Raw genomic sequence first — 24,241 nt, forward strand, 5'->3', positions numbered from 1 at the left:
TCTCCCCTTCCTTTTTTAGCTATGTGTTTACTCGTCTCACAGACGTTTGTTCTTTAGCTGCCGGGCTATCTGCCACCGGGCTGTTTAGTAGGATTAAATCTCCATGATCCCCACAGCAACTGATGCACAGCGAAAAGAGAAACATGACTGATAGTGAACCAGTGGGGCTCTTTTGTTTCCTGCACTCATTTACTCTCATACACCAAACATTGCGCAAACCCAGAAAAAAGGAACAGCAAATTAAGCCGCTTAACGTTTTGGTCCTCCTTTTCAAAATGGTTTGCCAGCAGAACCCTTATATCAATAGCACAGATTTGAATGGATTAGTAAATACAGTGTCTTTCATAACATTCTTGTAGTTCTGGATATCATTAGTCTTACTAAGCCTATTTTTTGCCTTGGATTAATACTGCCCCTTGGAAACCCTATTAATTTATGGAATGTGTATCATCCTTGGGTGCTGGTAGTTATATATTGATAAATACTGTAGATGGCTAACTGCAGAGAAACAAATAGGTCTCTGTATAGAATACTGGGTAATGTCCTCTTGTGGTGTTTTACAAGTGAACTAAACTCCATGCAGTATAAACTTGGCAAAAAAACAACAACCATAAGCTAGGCACAGATGAAACTCTAACAATTAATATCTCACCTATGTGTATTTCCGCATCAGCAGGGGTCTATCATTTTCCCACACATCCCTGTCTCTGACATATGCCACACCTTATCACTGACAGATTCCAAAATAGCATCATGCCAGCCTGCTTCTGCATTATCACTCATAAGCTTGCAGAAAGCTTTACAGCTACCACATACATCTATGAACTTCTATGCTTTGCTGTTAATCTCCTGAATGTAGTGACTCAGGGCGGAGAACTTTGTTCAACTGTAAACTTTTCTGGCCATCAAGTGGTCTCTGTGGCACATCAACAATAACAAGATCACAATGCCATAATAACCCATTTTTGGGGTACACAATAGCATGCCTGGTTCATGTTCATAACGTATACCCCTCTATGCGTGTTGATTTTGCCTATGAGAATACCAATATGGTGCCATGTCTAATTTCAGACCGATATCCCTTCACTTACAATGTGTCGTTGGAAAGATTGGTACGGCAGACCCAGATATTTGTGTGTGAAATAAAGAGGTGTGAACACAGAAGGGTAATGCGTGCTTGGCGATAACGGGGGTAAAGTACATGGAAGCTACTGCTTTGATGTTGTGTGCTCTGTGCAATACCGCTTTGATCTCATAATGCGAACAGTCTGGAGCGGGCTGTCAGTGTATTACCTACTGCTTAGGGATGTACCTCATACACACTAACAGAGAGAGTATCAATCTGAACAAGACCACTCCTATTTTAAAAAACGGTTGTTTACCTAAAAGAAATCCCCTGTCAGACTAAAAAAAGTCATCCTTACACTTACAGGTCAATGAATACACAAACACATCCAAAGTTGTGTCTTAGGCCTTCATTTCCACTGTAAAAGGAGAAAAGGGTCTAAGCTATCAAATTCCACTCCAGTAATCCTGATAAATGTAGTCACGTCATGTGAGATAATGTCCTTATTCTCACCTTTCCGTAAACATGGCAGCTGATGGAGAAGATGGCCAGGTGTGCTGGGCCCTCGCTACCCCCTGTCCAGACACACATGGCTGCCCTATAGCAATGGAGTGGTGGGGATAGAGGTGGGGAGAGGAGGGGTGCTGTGTCTGCATAGCCGCAAGGGGCCGCAACAAGGAAATGATGCAATTGCACAAGGATCTGTGCCGAAGCACCATCCACAGACCTGCACCTGGCTACCGGCTTACTAAAAATGAGTTTTAGCCGCCAATAAGTATGAATGCTTACTTGTCGCAGACATCACATCCACATCCACTAAGAGAACGTCTCGGTTTTGGAAGTATTTATGTCTTATTTATATCAGACCATGCAGCCTTTATTCATGTATCGTCTTGGAAGACTATAAATAACCCTGACTGTTCTTCTGCCTCTGTGCCTGCTCCTTACCCAAGCCCTGTAGACAATGGGCATCCTTATCAAGTCCTGAAAAGCCTGTTGACTAGGAGGCACAGAGGAGTCATATGATAACCTCTAGAAAATAGGTGTATCTTAAAATAACTCTCACGACGCTCCCATAAATGCACTAATTGTAAGTGGCTCTGGATAAGAGCGTCTGCTAAATGACTAAAATGTCATATGTAATGTAAATGTAAAACGTTGTCATCGCCATCCTTACATTTAAAAAAAATAACAAGTTAAATAAGGTGACCAAATAATGGCATGGTTGGACTTCCCGGAAGCATCATTGTGATACTGTACTTTCTCCATAGTTTAGATTAGAACACCTATTAAAAAGCATGTGGAATTGCGGCCCCCAGACCCAGGGCCGTGGTACTGCCTGCTGGGTAAGTGTTAGGTAGAGAAAGAAAAGTGCAGCGGTGCTGTGAAAAGACAGCTGAGACCTGTCAGGAAGAGAAAAAAAAACAACACAGGGTAGAAAAGTGTTGCTTTTTTCTCCGTCATCCTAATTAATCCTGATTATGAATCTCACTTTCAGACACCTACCCAAGAAATTCAAAATGGCAAACCAATTATTGAATTTGTCATACATGATGGCTTCTCCCTGTAAATGAAGAGTTTTTTTTTTTTTCTAAAACAATATATCGACAATTTTTTTTCAAATGAAATAATTACTTAAGGGGGCGGGTGCGGGACCTTCAAATGTTTTATTCATAGGTTTTAGATGTGTATGAAAACATGTTTTTTGCTAAATGCTATATATACATTGTTTAGCTGGACTGGAATGTTTGTGTCCTGTATATTTGACTGTGATATGTGGTTGTCTTACCTTGCTATCTTAAGATGGATGCATTTACTGTAAGTCATTCTGCATAAGAGCATCTGCTAAATGACAATAAAAGTCAAATGCACATTTTTTACATACACTGTAACCGAAAACTGTAATGTATATGGTAATTTGAGGTATTATCAACAGTAAACTTACACAATCATTCAAAAGTTTGGGGTCACTTAGAAATGTCCTTGTTTTTGAAAGAAAAGCAATTTATTTCCATTAAAATAACATCAAATTGATCAGAAATACAGTGTAGACATTGTAAATGACTATTGTAGCTGGAAACGGAGGCCAGAGGCAGAGGCCCATTATCAGCAAACATTACTAATGTGTTCCAATGGCACGTTGTGTTAGCTAATCCAAGTTGATCACTTTAAAAGGCTAATCATTACAAAATGCTTTTGCAATCATGTTAGCCCAGCTGAAAACTGTTGTTCTGATTAAAGAAGCAATCAAACTGGCCTTCTTTAGACTAGTTGAGTATCTGGAGCATCAGCATTTGTGGGTTCAATTACAGGCTCAAAATGGCCAGAAACAAAGAGCTTTCTTCTGAAACTCGTCAGTCTATTCTTGTTCTGAGAAATTAAGGCTATTCCATGTGAGAAATTGCCAAGAAACTTAAGATCTTATACAACGCTGTGTACTACTCCCTTCACAGTACGAAAACTGGCTCTAACCAGGATTGAAAGAAGAATGGGAGGCCCCGGTGCACAACTGAGCAAGAGGACAAGTCAATTAGAGTGTCTAGTTTGAGAAACAGATGCCTCATAAGTCCTCAACTGGCAGCTTCATTAAATAGTACCTGCAAAACACCAGTCTCAATGTCAACTGTGAAGAGCCGACTCCGGGATGCTGGCCTTCTAGGCAGAGTTGCAAAGAAAAAGCCATATCTCAGACTGGCCGATTAAAAAAAAAGATTAAGATGGGCAAAAGAACACAGACACTGGACAGAGTAATTACACTCCACAAAATACAGTGCCGTACCGTATCTTTGGAGCGCCAAAAACTTTTTGACCACTAGTGGGTGCATGGTTTTGCTGTTCCTTGCTCATTAACATATTTTGAGGTGTGCCTTGCAAGACGCTATTTGTTACACCCGTGAGCGAGAATCTACTCAATGTTATGCAACATGGTAGGGGCAAGTCCATCAGTAACATAAAGATGTTATTGAATAATTCAGCAACAGAATAATGTGTTATCCTGGTCCGTAAAGCCATTTTAATTACTTATTTCAGCAAAGGTAGGCTATATTCCATTGTACTGTATCGTGCCTACCGCTTGTTTTTAAATCCTGCAGAGTTTCTCTAAAGCTGAGGATTATTATTAACAAAGAAGTTGAGGAGATGTAAATGAAAAGCCTCTAATTTCTTCAGTCCAATAGAAATTGGTCCTGTTGGGCAAACCTTGCTGCTCTTTCATGCCTTCCTCATGTCACCATGGCAACACACCAACCCCTACAGGCGTCTGCCAAACTGACAGTCCATGTAACAGAGAGCGCACACACACCAATTCACCCACCAACCCATCCACCCACACACACAGAAGTACACACGCACACACTTGCGTGCACCATGCACACACCCACACATGTACACACACCCTCATATAGTCGTGTAGTCGATCGATAGTTGATATCTTTAATTGTGCAGTTTTATGTGAAGTTATTTTAGTGATAGCACATCAGCTTTGGGATTTGTCATATATTTGTAATAAAGCCAGTATTTGCTATATTCTTAAACCAGGGCTAATTTGCAATAATTCTAGAGACGTAAATGGCCGTAGGCAATGCACATCTTGCGATGCAGATCTGGCTAATGGCTTTATGTTGAGATAGAATCAGGCCTTGGGGGTAGGATCACACAGAGAGGAAGCCGATCACAAGCCCTTCCCTACGGGGCGTAACGGCATTTTCCACGGATGAGCTGGGCTGTCGCTGCGCTTTTAGGAAACTTGAGACAACGACACACTCAATGTGACAGTCTACCACCTTCTGCAGTAGGTCTACAAATTGTGAACTGCCATCCCGCCTGCCAACCACTTCTTAGGAGATGTTCAAATGACCCCTGCATAAAGATTCTGCACAACGGATGCTTAGAAAGTGAAAATGTCGGTGACTATCAATTATAATTTCTGGGTAGATTAAGTTGCAAAAGAAAGTTTTTCATGTGTGACAGTAATTTGCCATAATTAGACTGATGATGGCAGTAGAAGCAGTTGCATCTATAAAGATTTTTTTTTTAAATATGAACAATTGAATACAGCCACAGTATTTATGCAGCATTAGGGCATATAATGCCTTCCGGGTCCATTTTAGCAGTTTTCCAATTCACTTGAGCTCAAGACAGCTTTTGTCTCATTCACACATTGAAAGAGCTCTCCGATGACCTAGCTCACTAATGAAAATACTAATTGGAGTGTGAAACAAAAACAACTTAAAAAAAATATATTTTGCAGATGATTCCACTTGTACATGCTTAGTAGAGTAAAGCAAATGCTAGACATTTATGCACACATATACGATTGTTTTGTAATGATTCTGATATATGCTTTTTTTGTTGTTTTGTTTACTTCATAAATAGTCCATAATCAACTGGAGTACAAGACATTGGCTGTCATTGAAAATATTCTAGACCTTCTAGAAATAGCCGGAATTGTGCCAAGTTAGTGTCAGAATTGTGAACGGCAGTGTGAATCATGATATCTGCAAATACAGCTCCCTGCCAAACTAGTCACACATAATACATATACACGACCACTTACCCACACCTTCACACACATGCATAGAGACATTCACACATATGCATAGAGACATTCACACACATGCACAGAGACATACACACACATGCACAGAGACATACACACACATGCATACACACACACGCACAGAGACATACACACATGAACAGAGACATTCACCCACATGCACAGAGACATTCACAGAGACATTGACACACAAGCACAATCACAGGTTTTAGGCCCCTCCACTGTGCCAGAGATTAAAATGATCTTCGCTCGTTAAATTAACGGTCCCTAGTGCAGTCTAATTAGCATGAAATAGGACACCAAATCCAGCACAGGAGGCTTGTTATTTAAGGATAAAGCGCGTCTCTCATTTGAATGCATTTTTCATAAGCTGTGCTAATTAAGTTTCATTAGCATTATTAATTAAACATGAAAAGTTCCTCATTCCCCCTCTACGTCTGTGTCTGCTTCAGAACAGCACTGAGTGACAGCTCTCACTGGAGCACCGTTGAAACTCACCCTCAAACAAGGCATGTTATCATGCCTCAAAGACTACATGGAGTTGTGAATTGATCAAAAAATGAATTTAGCTATAACTATTTAACAGTGTGACTCCCATTGTCAGTATAACCAAGGCAACGTTAGATTGGGAGCAACCATTTTAAACTCTAACTGTACAACATCCACCAACAAAATATCCCAATAGGTGGTCTGGGACTCCAGCAGTGGATCACAAAAGACTGGCAGTCAAAGGAGTGCTGGTTTATAGCCCAAGGGTTTACTGAGGACAGCTCTGAAATCCACAATTATTCACTTTCAGTCAAATTGTGAAGTGCCATCATCCTCATCCAATCTCAATAAAGCCTCTCTAATTCCACTTTTCTGTAACTTGTGAAGCATATAGAAGTGTTGAACCAGTTCGGCACACTGAGGGAGAACACTGTTGCCTGGCACTTGGCAGTATAGCCTGGCAATTGGCAGTATTGCCTGGTACTTGGCAATATAGCCTGGCACTTGGATTTGATTTGTCTTCTGGAAGTTGCAAGTTGGCTTGACTTGGGTCCAGCTGATGTCAGTGCTGATACAGACATCTCAGGTCTCATCTTTGAACCGGACAGAGCTAAGTGAAAAAAACATATATTGCCATCTACAGTACTTGCTCTCCCTGCCTGGGATGTGCGTTGGCATTTCCCATTCCTGTCTTCTACCAAACCAGCTTGCTGCTGTGAGCCTATCATCACATGAGCCCTATGCAGCATTCTTGAGACATTTGTTGGATCTGAGGAGCTCGGAAATGACAACTCACACCATACTGGTTGGTTGAAATGTCAAAGATTGTTTAAATTGATCAGCAAAGCACTTTCAGTGAGTAAAATGTCGATAGGCTTGCTGCTGGCTGGGATTTGCATTTTTTATGACTTAACACAAATTGACCTTTCGGAATGAAACTCTTGCAAAGGAGTCAAGCAGTTTTACACAAAATATTCAAACACACACGCACACACTAGCAGTTATTTTAACACATTGTTGTCAGGTGGTCCTCAAGGACAAGAGATCCCAAAGGTGAGCCAGCTCTAATTAAAATGTGGAGGCCAGATGTTTTGCCTTCTCTGTGTCGTTTCCCAAATGCTTCCCCTTGGCAGCCTAAAGCTTCTCAGTCAGTGAGAGATGTATTTGGATGCACAATAAAGCAACACAACCTGCTTTCATTTTCAGCCAACAGATATTCTGATACACTCGACTTGGGGAAAAAGACAATGCCTCTGCATAAGCTATGTCAACATATAGGCCCATTCATCCTCTCCATGCTATTGACCTCTCAGACTTCACAATAAGCAGCAGCCTGTAGAGACACAGGCTGTTAACAGAGCTGCTTTCATTGCATCACACAGGGTATACTTCTGTTACTTGGAATTGAAGAACATGGGAAATGAAAGATTGAGTTCATAAGCATTTCGATGTTATGGCACTGTAGAGCGAATATGTGTCGTTATGTGGCTGTCTAGTGTTCACTAAGGGTACAGAGAGTCTCTAGGTCTGTAGTGAACTGTGTGTTGATGGCTTACTCTTGGTGCTGAGAGGGCGCCTTTGGGGAGATGCGAGGGAGGTGAGAAGAAAGTTCTACACTGAGCAGTCTGACTGCTGAGATGTGTGTTTCCATCTTAATCAACGGGCTCTATCGCATCAACAACCACATGAATGTTTTCCACTTTGGCTCCCTGTTTATTGTCAAGCACATCGTTGATTAGAGTTGTCTGACTTAATGACAGAACATTCTTCTTGTGACGCACGAGGTAAAGACAGATGGATTCGCAAATGATCTGACATACCTACAGTATTCCAGCGTCTGGTCATTACAGACCATTAACCTCTGTCAAATGGAACCTCCTTCTCGTACAGAGTAAGTTGTAAACCTATTTGAGACAGACTAGTGCACAGTGAGGTGCTATTTACATGTTCGTCATACAGTACATATATTTCCATGTTTGATTTAGTACTGTAGGAGAATAATTTAAGATATTCAACAGCAGTTATTTTACTCTCAAATGCACTTTTATGAAGCATGCAGTAATGTAAAGTGCAAACAGCTTTCAGATGTGCCCAGGTCCTTCCAATAAAATGATTTGCATGCATAATTAAATAGCATTAATTATACTGTATCTCTCCTTTCAGGATTACCTACCCGTGGCTTACAGTCAGAGCGTCAACAAGAGGTAGGGCGCTACCTGAACTAAGTCTGGTGATAGGGCCAGTGTTAGGATTAGTTTAGGGGTGCAGCTATACTATCTCTCTGGTACACTCTCTCTCACTTGACTTGTCTTGCCGTCATTAGGAACAACACTCTAACTCAATTTAAATCACTCCGTTTCACTTTCCACTGCGTGCTCTAACACTCAAAGACTATCTTAATCACTGTCTTTCTCTGCCAGTGTGTCCCTCGCTCGCTGAAAGATGTATCAATCATCCTCTCCTCCAGTCTCTCCATGACTTACTCTCCTCTACACCATACCTATGAAGTATAACACAGCATTTATCATTCCTATATTCATTGACGTGATATCTATCTCCATCTCAGATCATGTAAAGCAGCCACAAAATCACCTATCACATAGAAGTGAAGTGAGCTGTCTTTGTCACTAAAAATGTTTTGTAATGTGTAATAATATATATCCCATCAAACAGTGTCACAGCCAGAAGTGGTCTGTGGTCTCTTCAAAACCAGACTATTTTACAAAATATGATCAGATCTTCAGGAATTATTAAAAGACAGAGGAATTCAACTTTTTGTATGGAGAAAACTCACAGAATATCAGGGGAGCTTATAATAACAAAATGTAGAAAACTCACTGAACCTTTATAACCAACGAATTTGTAACTGCATTACTTTTTACCACAAAATATAGCCTTTTTTATGAAGTGTTAAACCTCAAAGCTGATTCTGACCTTACCAGAAAATAATTAATTCCATACATCACAAAATAATAGGTCCACTATTTATCCCCATTTTTGAGGCATTCTGGGAAAGGAGAGTTTATCCTTTGATAATTAGCGTCTCTCAGTGAGGAGCTTAAAAATAAACAGAGGTGTTAGTTATGTGTGAAGAAATAATTCCATGCTTTGATAACAACAGGACACCCTCAAGCTGAGAAACAGTAGTGTAATACAGCTAATTAAGAAAGGAATTGGCTGAAAAGCAAGGCTATTTTTCCACATTATGCATAGATTTATTTATGAGTGCATGGACTGCATTTGCAGTGGGCAATTTTTTTTATTGGGATACCAACATATGATACCAACACTGCATTCAATTACCACAATAGGGTAATGATATATTGTGCCTTCGTTTTGCCACATATTTGTGTCCATGACAGCCTAATTCCTGAAGTCAACACACAGTGTCCTTTTCTGTGGTGCTGTTGTTGTTATTTGCAGGATTTCTGAGTGAATCTTCCATGTGAAGAATACCAATCAACCAGCCACAATCTCTTACCCCTTCCTGGACCTTCAGTAACACTTCACACACGGACATCATCCAAAACCTCTACAACACCTCCACACCAACACGTCATGAGAAAACTTCACAGCCTTAAGGTTGAAACACCCATTAGATGCCACTTCCCTGACATTTCATCCACCCAGTACATACATTCCAACTCAGCTGACCTGACAGCTCTGCTTGCCCACTTCACAGCCACATGCCTTACAGCAACACCAGTCCAAACACCCCAGTCTCCTACCGCCGAGCCCCGGCCCCTCTGATATTCTCTCCACTAAGATGCAATACATCTCCATTAGGGAGAGAGATGAGAGATGCATTAGGCAGCTGTTTAATTCATTTACACGTTTTCCCATAATCCTAAACAAGACCATCTCCATTCCCCCGCGACTCTCCATGAACAGGAACACCACTTTAGAGGAAAATGACTCAAGTGTTGAACAGTCAAGTACCTGCCTGCAGCGCACTTCTTCCTGTCTTTTGTACCTTGATTTCACCCTAACATTAATCTGCATGAAGGCACAGGGACAATGAGCGACAGCGAGACATAGAATTCACAGAAAGGAGTTTCCGTTAACATCCTTAACACTACTGACGCTCGGAGTACCTCATTTCTATACATAAGCATGCATGCATGCATCAACTCATGATAGCCATATATGCCTTTGAATATCCCCAAGACTTAATGGTTGAATCAATGGATGGCACTCATCTAGTTGAGCAAGCCAAGTAAATAAATGTATGATCCTTTAACTAAAAACCACCAGAAGAGAGTTGGTACATGGGTAGCATTAATCCTTCACACCCTCAAACAGTGTTAGACAAGTGTGAATGTCTATATACAATGAGGATACCAAACATTAGGAAGACCCCCTCCAACCCCCACACTTTTTGCCCTCAGAACAACCTCAATTCATCAGGGCATGGACTCTACAAAGTGTCAAAAGTGTCAAAAGTGTATGTCACGGAAAGAGCAGATGTTCTTAATGTTTTATTCACTCAGTGTATTTACCACCATCACAACATATCTTTTCACCATGCCCTCACACACTCTTACCCACATACAGACTCACCTCAGACCCCAACATCCACACACCCTTACCCACATACAGACTCACCTCAGACCCCAACATCCACACACCCTTACCCACAAACAGATACACCTCAGACCCCAACATCCACACACCCTTACCCACATACAGACTCACCTCAGACCCCAACATCCACACACCCTTACCCACATACAGACTCACCTCAGACCCCAACATCCACACACCCTTACCCACATACAGACTCACCTCAGACCCCAACATCCACACACCCTTACCCACATACAGACTCACCTCAGACCCCAACATCCACACACTCTTACCCACATAAAGACTCACCTCAGACCCCAACATCCACACACCCTTACCTACATACAGACTCACCTCAGACCCCAACATCCACACACCCTTACCCACATACAGACTCACCTCAGACCCCAACATCCACACACCCTTACCCACATACAGACTCACCTCAGACCCCAACATCCACACACCCTTACCCACAAACAGATACACCTCAGACCCCAACATCCACACACCCTTACCCACATACAGACTCACCTCAGACCCCAACATCCACACACTCTTACCCACATACAGACTCACCTCAGACCCCAACATCCACACACCCTTACCCACATACAGACTCACCTCAGACCCCAACATCCACACACCCTTACCCACATACAGACTCACCTCAGACCCCAACATCCACACACCCTTACCCACAAACAGATACACCTCAGACCCCAACATCCACACACCCTTACCCACATACAGACTCACCTCAGACCACAACATCCACACACCCTTACCCACATACAGACTCACCTCAGACCCCAACATCCACACACCCTTACCCACATACAGACTCACCTCAGACCCCAACATCCACACACCCTTACCCACATAAAGACTCACCTCAGACCCCAACATCCACACACCCTTACCTACATACAGACTCACCTCAGACCCCAACATCCACACACCCTTACCCACATACAGACTCACCTCAGACCCCAACATCCACACACCCTTACCCACATACAGACTCACCTCAGACCCCAACATCCACACACCCTTACCCACATACAGACTCACCTCAGACCCCAACATCCACACACCCTTACCCACAAACAGATACACCTCAGACCCCAACATCCACACACCCTTACCCACATACAGACTCACCTCAGACCCCAACATCCACACACTCTTACCCACATACAGACTCACCTCAGACCCCAACATCCACACACCCTTACCCACATACAGACTCACCTCAGACCCCAACATCCACACACCCTTACCCACATACAGACTCACCTCAGACCCCAACATCCACACACCCTTACCCACAAACAGATACACCTCAGACCCCAACATCCACACACCCTTACCCACATACAGACTCACCTCAGACCCCAACATCCACACACTCTTACCCACATACAGACTCACCTCAGACCCCAACATCCACACACCCTTACCCACATACAGACTCACCTCAGACCCCAACATCCACACACTCTTACCCACAAACAGACTCACCTCAGACCCCAACATCCACACACCCTTACCCACATACAGACTCACCTCAGACCCCAACATCCACACACCCTTACCCACATACAGACTCACCTCAGACCACAACATCCACACACCCTTACCCACAAACAGATACACCTCAGACCCCAACATCCACACACTCTTACCCACATACAGACTCACCTCAGACCCCAACATCCACACACCCTTACCCACATACAGACTCACCTCAGACCCCAACATCCACACACCCTTACCCACATTCAGACTCATCTCAGACCCCAACATCCACACACCCTTACCCACATACAGACTCACCTCAGACCCCAACATCCACACACCCTTACCCACATACAGACTCACCTCAGACCCCAACATCCACACACCCTTACACACAAACAGACTCACCTCAGACCCCAACATGCACACACCCTTACCCACATACAGACTCACCTCAGACCCCAACATCCACACACCCTTACCCACAAACAGATACACCTCAGACCCCAACATTCACACAAAGCTCCTACAGGGTGAGACTGTTGTCTGGACACGTGGGCGTGTCTTTCATGCTCTCTGAGAATGGGAAATAGGAAAATATGTTTTTGTATATCACATTGTTTATAAATCAATAAAAAGTTGCAGGGTTTGAAATTGGATTCTGCTTTCAGTTAAACTGAAATGAATTTGCTTTTGTTTCCCTTAGAACTCATAATGTTTCTGACGGTTAGCTGAGCACAGTGAATGAAATTACCCCTTTCATTTGATTGATATGACAACTAGCCTAAATGATATCAAGATTGAATCAAGTTTCCACTCCAGTCATTTCGGTTCTGTCAGTGTTTTGTCAGAATAATGATGAAGTGTTATCTGTGATCATAAAATCAGTGACTCGGGGAAAAAAGGCATAGCATTCAGCTCAGCAGCATCTGCATTGTGTATCAGTAGAATGGCTTTGATTAGAGTCTCATACACTTAAGTAAGTAAACACAATACATACAAATTATATATAATCACCCAAAACCACTCGGGTCTAGTAATCGATTAGTGCTGTCGACCTCACTGCTGATTGCCTCTCTCCAGGCTGGGGTGAAATTTGTTTGGTCAGCATAAAAAACAGCACTCACCAACAGCCAGCCAAGGGTATATTAGCTAGCTTAATGTAGCCCTGACCCTGCTAAACTCCACCTGCAGAAAAATACACCCCGTCTCCACCTAGGAGTGCGTGGGTCTGTCTGTCCGTCTCTTTGTCTGTCTGCCTCTCTCTTGCTCTCTCTCTCTCCTTCCAACTAAAATCAATGTCAATTAAATATGTAGAGACATTTATCATCACTCACCTGACCACATAAAATATATGAGTTTGGTTCCCAGTCATTAAAAAAAGTTAGGGCCTCCCGAGTGTGGCAGCGGTCTAACGCAGTGCTAGAGGCATCACTACAGATCCGGGGACTGATCCTGGGCTGTGTCGTAGGCGGCCGCGACCGGGAGACCCATGAGGCGGCGTGTAATTGGCCCAGCATCATCCGGGTTAAAGGAGGGTTTGGCCGGCCGGGATGTCCTTGTCCCATCGTGCTCTAGCGACTCCTGTGGTGGGCCAGGCTCATGCACGCTGACACAGTCGCCAGTTGGACGCTGTTTCCTCCGACACATTGGTGCGGCTGGCTTCCGGGTTAAGCGAGCAGAGTGTCAAGAAGCAGTGCAGCTTGGCAGGGTCTATCAGGAATCAAGGTACGACCCAAGTGCAGACTGTGTGAAGTAACAATGGTTATTATAACACCAGAGGCAGGCAAATGACATGTCAAGGCAGGCAGGGGTTGATAATCCAGAGGTGGATCAAAGGTACAGGATGGCAGGCAGGCTCAGGGACAGGGACAGGCAGAGTTCAGTAATCCAGAGGTGGATCAAAGGTACAGGACGGCAGGCAGGCTCAGGGTCAGGGACAGGCAGAGTTCAGTAATCCAGAGGTGGAGCAAAGGTACAGGACGGCAGGCAGGCTCAGGGACAGGCAGAGTGGTCAGGCGGGCGAGTACAGGGTCAGGACAGGCAAGGGTCAAAAACCAGGAGAACGAGAAAAGAGAGGCAGGGAAAAGACATGAGCTCACAGGACAACCGCGGCTAAGCTTGACAAACAAGACGAACTGGCACAGACAGTCAGAAAACACAGGTATAAATACCCAGAGTGGGGAAGATGGGCGACATCTGGTGGGGGGTGGAGACAAGCACGAGGACAGGTGAAACAGTTCAGGGCGTGACAGGGTCGTGTTTCGGACGACGCATAGCTCTTGACATTCGCCTCTCCCAAGTCTGTATTGGAGTTGCATGGATGTGACAAGACTGTAACTACCAATTGGATTTCATGAAATTGGGGAGAAAAAGGATTAAAAAAATTACAATAATAAAATATAAGGAATGACGTACTACATCTAGTCTCTGTGTAAATGAGAATGGTTATACTGACTATAATGATAACTATACTGAATAAAAATATAAACGCAACATGTAAAGCGTTGGTCCCATGTTTCATGAGCTGAAATTAAATATAACATTATTTTTCCATATGTACAAAATTGTATTTATCTCAAATTTTGTGCACACATTTGTTTACATCCCTGTTAGTGAACATTTGTCCTTTGCCAAGATAATCTAGCCACCTGACAGGTGTGGGATATCCAATAGCTGATTAAAGACCATGATTGTTACATCTTGTGCTGGGGACAATAAAAGGCCACTCTAAAAAGTGCAGTTGTGTAACACAACACAATGACACAGATGTCTCAAGTTTTGAGGGAGTGTGCAATTGGCATGCTGACTGCAGGAATGTCCACCAGAGCTGTTGCCAGATAATTGAGTGTTCATTTCTCTACCATAAGATGCCTCCAACGTCGTTTAGAGAATTTGGCCATACCAGCCCAGGACCTCCATATCTGGCTTCTTCACCTGGGGGATCGTCTGAGACCAGCCACCCGGACAGCTGATGAAACTGACTGGTATTTCTGTTTGTAATAAAGCCTTTTTGGGGGGGGGGGGGGGGGGGGGGGGGACTAATTAGCCAGGCCCAGTGGGTGGGTGTAGGCCCAGCCATTCATAATTAGTTTTCCCCCATTCCCCATTCTCTAAATGACGTTGAAGGTGTCTTGTGGTAGAGAAATGAACACTCAATTCTCTGGCAACAGCAGCTCTGATCCACCAGGTGAAGAAGCCAGATGTGGAGGTCCTGGGCTGGCATGGTTACACATGGTCTATGGTTGTGAGGCCGGTTGGATGTACCCTGCACTCCTGCCCAGCCATGTAAAATCCATAGATTAGGGCCTAATTTATTTATTTCAATTGACTGATTTCCTTACACGGTATGAACTGTAACTCAGTAAAACTTTTGAAATTGTTGGATGTTGCGTTTATATTTTTGTTCAGTGTATGTTTCTGCCCTTGTGGTGCCACTATAAGGTAGACAGAATGTGCCCAAAAACAAAGCAGAAATATATTTTCAAAGGAATAGAAGATTGCATAACATGATGGAAAATGAATATCAAGTGCAATCCATCACTCTTGTCAGGCTGGTGAGATGTTCATCCAGGGTGGAGGAATGAATTAGATTTCCAATGCAGACGGACATCGTAAAATGAGCAGCAGGAACATTTTCTGTATTTTCTGTCAATATTCATGATCACAATGCCAGGACTGCCCAATTTCTGGGATGAAACGGTATACCTTCCCTTATCTGTCTGTTTGTGCTGCCTGTGTAAGGTTTGATGTAGGACTGCCCATTCAGGGTTATTTGTCAGCACTCACTGTTAACCAATACGGGAAAGATTGACTGTATCCGCAGGGATGAACAGTCCCACTTACAGAGTATGCCGCCTTTATCTAGTGCAGTTTTGTCAAAACACTGTGGCACTATGGAGAGCTGTAAAAACACATCATTAGAGCCACACTGACCACAGAATTCATTTGAAAGTATAACCAACAGTTGAATCTAATTTAAAGTGTGTGGGATGAGGGTCCATTAGTCGCCTATAATAAACATGAACAGATCATTAAATTAATCTCCGCTGCAAAAGAGCCATTTAATTAAATGTATAATATCTGCAAACATGGGTGTCTATGGAGATTCATGACAATTTGTGGGTGAGTGGGCTGTTGTATCGTGCTTGTGTGTGTGTGCTTTTGTTTGTTTGTGTGCATGTGTGTGCACGAAAGAGAGACAACACACACACACACACACACATTAACAGAGCGACACAGAGAGAAAAGTTCATTCCTGCGTTGTGTACATGTTAAAGTCTTTGATAGTATTCCACAGTCTGTGGATGAAGGTTTTCAGCTTTTAGTTTTCATTCCACATGAATGTCAAAATGAGGCCTGTCAACACGCATGCACGTTTATTAGCCACATTTCTTAGGTGGGTTGAATATAATTTTCTTTACCCAGATATCTGGCACAATCAATATTGCTTCCCAGCTGAAAAAAGGCTGCACGTCTCCCAGGCTGTAGAGTGTACTTTGCATGTGACATATACAGGCCTCTATAATCCCAACAATTATGCTCACATGAGAGCACAGACACCATCAAAGAGCCATTTCTCCTGTCAGAGGAGGCATGAAATCATGACACAATGACAGAATCCGTTGTTTAAGCTGCATTTTGATTTTTTTTTAAAGCCATTATGTAGGAAATGGCAAGTGGTGCATCTCCAGAGCTCCAAAAGGGAAAACATGCAGTCAACCTTGGAGAGTAAAAACAATATAGCTGCCCCCCCTAATAACTATATTGCCGTTTTATTTTCTTTAGCTGAGAGTGATAGAGAACTCAAATGGAACGTGTTGGGTTCCTTTGTGAAGAGCTGATTTGGGGTCCTGACTCTGGAGCACAGCACTGGGCAGTAAAATCCTGTCTGATGAGTCGGATTTGTTGTCTAAATGGGAAAACAATGCAGTGAGTTGGGGTGGAGGTAAGGGGTGGGGGAAAGGGGGGTTGGGGGTAATGAGAAAGGGCTGTGAGACAGGCTGATAGGGCGGCTAGGAAGACTTATGTGTGGGAGAAGGGTTAGAGTCTTAACACAATACTGGTAATTAGCTTCTCTTTCCTTAAATCAGGTACATTCTCCTTTCCCCACCCAAACCCAGGCTTATCTGTAAATTAGCTTCTGAAATAACACAACATGGAACCAGATAATTAGAACAGAAACCAATTAAACTCTTCGTAAATCAATAGAAAGAAAATGTGACATTTTCAGTTCATAATTAACAGCAGGGGAACAAAATGACAAATATCTCAGCTTTGTCCTTTTTTACAAATTCAGGGACAATAGATAACATTAGCTATTTAAATTAATTTAATTGGTATTACTGTAGTTCAGGCAAAAATACAGAAGTAGAAGTCTCTTTCACCAAAGTTAGATTATGGATGTTTTGTTGATGCACAATGGATGCATTGCGATGTTTCTTTAACATACAAGTAGCAACCATAATTTAATGAACACTAAAAGAGCTCCTTGGTCAATACAAGCAGTTAGTTCAGCACCATGGAGAGCTACTTTGAACTACTCTTCAATTCCGCACAAAGAACAGCAGACAAACCTTCATACAGTTCATAAAGCATGGGCAGCAAAGAGGTGTGTACGCCTGACAGAAAGTAAGTGTGTGTGGGTGAGAGAGAGAGAGTGAGAGAGATAGAAAGAGAGAGAGAGAGAGAGAGAGAGAAAAGCATCAGAAAGGCAAATTATGACTTATATCTACTCTTGTTTTTAGAAAATGTATTTGATTAGAGGGAAAACAACTGGGAGATCTTGGTAGGAAAAGCTCAATAGCGTTGCACATTACTGGAGAAAGAGAGAGCCGCTTTGTGGCCTGCTGAAATGCATGATGAAAGAGGGTATTAACTGCACACAGCAATCAGAGGGAAACAAATCGGCACACCCACAACAGCAGAGAGTTGAGCATTTATTTTTCTCGTTAGTGCATGGCAAATTAAATAAACCCTTCAGACCAGTGCCTTCTGAGCGCATCGGAGCCCCATTCTTATTCAACAGACGACATCTAAAGGGCTAATTACGCCAGTCCCCCAGCCTGCAGTTAGGGAGAACCTCTCCACTCGCTGGGTTTTACACTGGATCTGTGACTCCGGAGTCCCCAGGGCACTGTCTCCACAGACACTAGTGCCAGAGAAGCTCTCTCTGGTCTCCGGCCCTTATTTAGGAAGCAGGGATATGTGGAGGGAAAAAAAGAGTGCCCTGCTTCATATCCCTGACAACTCATTGCCACGGAAACAGCCCTGCTCTGACATCACTGCCCGGCCCCCCTCTCTGGGAGAAAAAGAGAGAAAGAGATGAAGAAGGAAAAAAAAGAGTGTTAGAAAGAAAGATGAGCTGTGTTATAGAGACACTAACTCTGCCTCTAATTAAGACAATGAACTGCAGAGTGCAGAGGTATGCAATGTATTACACTCCCATCAGCCTCAGCCAGCGTTCCAGGCAATAAGATTTCAATATGCTCATGGAACAGATCAGAGTAGAACTCCACCACAGACTGGTAGCTGGGACTGTGTCTCCACAGTTCAACATGAACCAGCTAATGGTATGCATAGCCTACTTTATTACTGAGGAGAACAGGGTCACAGAGGATCCACCAGACAGAATGGCATGGCAGTTTTACCTTGTGTTTTTTTGGGCGAGACAGACAGTGCCTTATAATGCAATAGTTGTAATGCAGAATGAAAGAAGACAAGACATTGTAAACGTCTCATTCAGTATGTAAATGGCACATTTAAGTATGGGGCATAGCCTTACTTTGGATGTGGACTTAATTCAGTACTGTAACAATACTTTTGATAATAATTAATGAGTGAATGAATTAAATAACTTGATATCTTGGCAAGCATTTAAGCTATTTAAGTAAGTGTTTACCTCCCACCTCCCTACTGAGAGGAGGGGGTAATTAATGATCTCTCCACAGGAGACTGTGGGGATGGCAGATGGCATGGGTTACTTACAGCACACCACCACAAACATGCTCATTTGTCATATTGGGCAGAAGAAACGGGATAACGCTCCTTCACTTTTATCCTAGTATTAGTGGGATTGTAATGTTCTGAAATTCTGAAATGTTTTGGAACACAGTTCAAGAGGTGAATTTCTGACAATGTGTTCAACCATCACTTGCAATATCCAATCATAACTCTCCCACTACGCTACTGTATTCATTGCCTGAATGAAGATAAATGTGTGACATTGATTGTTTCAGCCTGTATAAAATTGAAAAACAGATTACATAATATACCAAGTTATTGTACACATTTTTGGAGTGTTAATGACAGGCATTTTTGTGTGTGTGTGTGTGCTGAAGATTCCCCGCCTCCGTGTTGTTCGCTGACGTAATCAGTGGGTAACGTAAGCGAATACATTTCTGTATGAGGGCTGAGAAAGCCAATTATAGAAATCTGAGAAATAGAGCGTTTGACCAAACGCAGGGCCTGGCGCGTTTCAGACGCGGGTAGGCTCGGTCATTATTCATTTCTCGAGTGACGACAAAGAGCCAGCCGATTGAAATTCAGGAGATATAAGCTTGACCAGCGATATATTTATCTGTCTCTCTTGCGCTTCCTTGCGAGTAGACCACAGCAGATTTCGTGTTGCCGCGTGTTCCGGTTAAAACATCGTCATAAAACGCCGAAAAGCGTTTGAACATAATACGTTATAAGTAAAACATTCCCCTTGTCAAGGGAATCCTATGTGCTTTTGCTTGCATGCTAAAGCTAACAAGGGAAAATAGCCATTTTGTTTTCTTGTGCTACGTTGAAATTCCCCCGCCTTGCGGAACGGAAGTCCCACCCCGGGTATTTCCGTTTGAATTCAGTGTGTGAAATCATTGACCGCTGACGTGTGCCCACACTCAAGTCATTCCTTATGATATCCAGATGGATATCAACGTCTTATCCAATTGAACTAATAAGTGTAAATCTGGCAATTTACATTCTGAAATAGATATTTTAAATAATATCCAAATTGATGAGTTCTCTAAATAAGACATTGTAAACTTTTTCCAAACTAACCTAGATGAAGCAACTTCTCAGGTTAATTAAAGTTTAATACCCAGATAGCCTACCCAGGTAGGATTAATCATTGGCATTGTTTAATTAATTCTATTTGCTTTTGCAAATTAATTCACGTCCAACTTCCACATTACTGGTACGGTACTGATGGTTTGTCAATGTCTATAAATAGATTCAACTTGTCTTTGCAACTTCCAATGAATTCCAAACCCAAACTTTGAAAAGAAAAATAGGAACATTTTTCCTCTAAATTTGTCTAATAATGTGCAAGCTATCAAAGGAGGTGGTCACCACTCCTCCGCTAATGAGTGAACCTCCACCCATAAAAAGATTGATCTCTGACCTCAGCAGCGATACCAACCCTAATTATGCCATTAGCGAAAAACAGCCGAAATTGCGAACGCTCTCCAAAATCAACCATCAAACACAGGCTTTGTGACGGTTCTCCCCACTTTTGCACTGATGTATCGCCATACAAATGTGGCATCGGTCCAATACCACAGTGCACAGCTGAAGCACGTGCCAGACATGGCTAACATGAGGGGACAGGTGGAGAGAACTGAGCAACTATTGACAAAAGCAGGAAATGAAAACATTCTGCTAGTCGAGGAACTGCGTTTGAAATCTGAACAATTAAAAGTAATTGCAAATACTTATGACAATGAACGAGCACAAACTCTTCAACAAAATCGTTGTCTCCAGGAACAACTCGATTTATCCAAAACTAAATACGATGTAGTCCACTCCAAACTAGATTAATATGTTGAGTTATCTACAAACAGGTGCACGCAATTTGATAACATGTAGGCAGTTTTGTTGAACGTTACTCAGAGTAAGACGGTTCTACTCAAAATTCTGCAGACCAAAGACAATCAATTGATGAACACAATGACTAAGTTGGATGACAAATCAGCAGAACTCATTGAAGTCGCTGACCAAATGAATGATGAGAGAACTCGGGTGATGAAGATGGAAATCTTGATTTCTAAGCAAGAGGAAGAAATCTGAGACTGAGTCTCTCGCTCCATACTCAAGACCTCTATCTGCAAACTATGACAGATAAGTTTGAGACCGAAACAATCACGTGTCCAAAATCAGTACTCTAAGCGCTCAAGTGGACTCTGCAATGCAGCAGAATACCACCCTTAGGTACCATCTGGAGGAAATCCAGGATGGTCACGCTCCACAGCGTGACTACCCATCCAAGCAACCGGAGCCCTGCACTCAAAGGAGTGAAGATGATAGGTTTCAGACATTGCCTCCATTAACCTGTTGCAACTCTAGGGGCAGTATTTTAATTTTTGGAAAAAAACGTTCCCGTTTTAAACTGGATATTTTGTCAGGACAAGATGCTAGAATATGCATATAAATGACAGCTTTGGATAGAAAACACGCTAATGTTTCCAAAACTGTAAAGATATTGTCTGTGAGTATAACATAACTGATGTTGCAGGCGAAAGCCTGAGAAAAATCCAATCTGGAAGTGCCCCAGGTTTTGAAAGCGCTGCGTTCCAATGAGTCCCTGTTGAGCTGTGAATGTGCCATCAACGAGCTTACGCTTTCTACGTATTCCCCAATGTGTCTACAGCATTGTGACGTAGTTTTATGTTGAAGAATAGCCGTAGGCGGCTACATTGCGTAAGTGGTCACATGGTGGCTCCGAGAGAGATTGTCACGTAAAATACAGAGGTAGCCATTACTCCTATCGGTCCTACTGAAAAACGAATTGTCCCAAGGATATATTATCGAATAGATATTAGAAAAACACCTTGAGTATTGATTATAAACAACGTTTGCCATGTTTCTGTAGATATTATGGAGCTAATTTTGAATATTTTTACCTGTTGAAGCGAACGCCGAATAGGCACGTGACAAGGTTCATTCGCCTACAACAGCAACACGTGCTAAATGACTACGCTAAACTTGCCACAGCTTTGAAATGAGAATTCAGTGGTTCTGCAACTCGTAAACACGAAAGCTCACTAGCTAACACATTCAAACAAGCTCGGAATGAACACCCACAAGCTTACTATCATAGGCTTCGTTCAGCTTACTTTGGCCTACTCACTGAAACAGGTATGGAAGACCTGTTACCATTTAAACAAATGTTCCTGTCAAACATGTATCCCACCTTCATTACCTACTTGGGCCCTGCAGCCCACGTTGGCTTTCCTATCTTACAACTCAGAGAGTTTGCAAGCACAGCTTTTGAGGCATCAAAAGCTCGCAACGCTAAGAGCCCTGACCACTCGGTTTTGAAGTTTGACCAGGAGCACTCACTCCAGTTAGAGGGTGCATTATCGCGCAACAACAGTTTCTACCAGGAAACCATGATTCCAATAACCTCCGCGGTCGAAATAACTGTAAAGTACGTCGCCATCAAAACAACTACCACTACAATCGACCTGTTCACTACTTTCCTGCACCCAACCCACACAAAGTGTCAGAGCACAAGGGTCACAAAGGGTTGAAGGATGATCAAACTTAGACCAATGTTCTCCGGAAGTTCCACTACGTGAAGAACTAAAGCGAGAAACATTTGAGAAAAGGGTAAAAGATAAGTCACAAGGACTAGACAGGGAATTACCGGACACATGGTCCACAGGACACCCATAACACCCATCTAATCTCTCCCGCTCTCATTCAAGACCCTATCCAGGGCCCGCTTGATCAAGAAACAAGCCCACGGGCTTTGTCTAAAGACTCTGACACAAAGGTTGCGAAGAAAAAGGTCAAACGCTTCGTTAAAGCCAAGCCCACTCAAATTCTGAAAAGTCGATCTGCTTCCACCTTGAACAGAATTGACACATCACGTTGTTGCGAACGGTCACTCCACTTTGTGGGGAATATGGCCACTAAACACGAATCGAAACGACCATACCTGGAAACAGTCCTGGAGGACTGCTTAACTTGTCATGCGCTAATTGATTCGGGTGCGACAATATCACTCATCTCTCAAACATTGATTGATGATCTAAAAAGGGCTTTGAAGCCAACTAAATGTTGGTTAAAAGTGGAACGATGCGACACTACACTTCGAGGGGTCACTCAGACTACCTCACCTCTCACATTAAGAGTCATGCTGAAACTACACTTCAAGGACATATCGCTCATCTACCCTGTGTATGTTACCAGCCTCAAAACTGTACCCCTGCTACTTGAAGCAGACTTGATGGATCGGTAACTCCCATTGATGGATTGGAAAACAATCCAGGTATGGTGACAGGCTACAGTGCCTTCTCCACCGACCACACTGTCTTCCCCTAACGCTAGCTGCAATGCAGTCATTCACGAGGGGTATCTGTCGAAAACACCCCTTGGGAAAAAGACGTTTAGAAACCTCTTGGGGCGGAATCCGATCCAAGGAGATATTTCGATATCTCGACACATTCCATCAGCCAATCTGATTGACCATCCTTGTCATGATTTGAAGCCAGCTGTCTCTGTGAATGAGCATCTTCCCTCCTCCTTGCAGTCGTGCAATACGGTAGTTGAGATGGACTTCTCTTGCCCTTCCGACACTTCCACAAACACTGCGGCCGTCTCAGCCAGAAAAACATTGATGTGCAAAGTATACTCTGCTTCCGATGACACACCTTACGCTCTGTGAGGGACTGTCAACCCTTACAATGACACTAATGGAGTCAGTCCAGCAACTGACCCGATGTCTCCCACTGGAGAAACACTTTGCGATATCACAGACCGATATCCTCGTCTCAGTTCGGAGGTACTGAAGAGGTTGCCACACGCAGACGCGGTGGTGACTGACAGACCTTTACAGCCACTGAGGGTGTTGAAGCACAAACACCAGGAGATTTGGTTGAAAGGTTACAGCCACTCTCATAATAACGCGGTTACTGACAACTCGTACATAGGGTCAGAACTTTTCGTTTGGACCTCGGATACAAACACCACCCGCTGGTGGAAGGGTCCCGAGACACAAAGGGGGGAATAGTAGCCCAGACCAATGATGAGCCTTATCGAGGCCGGTGGGG

At 43.1% G+C, this 24,241-nt stretch overlaps 1 long non-coding RNA gene across 2 annotated transcripts in view; it reads left to right on the plus strand.

The window, feature by feature from the left end:
* Nucleotides 1-24,241, plus strand: part of LOC149980017 (uncharacterized) — a 96,059-nt gene that overhangs the window by 67,534 nt on the left and 4,284 nt on the right. Inside the window, exon 4 of one of the 2 annotated variants that reach the window (XR_016484056.1) lies at nt 8,277-8,320. The exons of the other annotated variant lie outside the window; for it this stretch is intronic. This is a non-coding gene — a long non-coding RNA (uncharacterized LOC149980017). Of the gene's footprint in view, nt 1-8,276; nt 8,321-24,241 lie in introns of those variants that run through there. 2 annotated transcript variants of the gene reach the window in all.

Source organism: Oncorhynchus mykiss, chromosome 10 (assembly GCF_057628025.1).
Source record: "Oncorhynchus mykiss isolate SJ-2025 chromosome 10, ASM5762802v1, whole genome shotgun sequence".
Taxonomy (NCBI): Eukaryota; Metazoa; Chordata; class Actinopteri; order Salmoniformes; family Salmonidae; genus Oncorhynchus; species Oncorhynchus mykiss.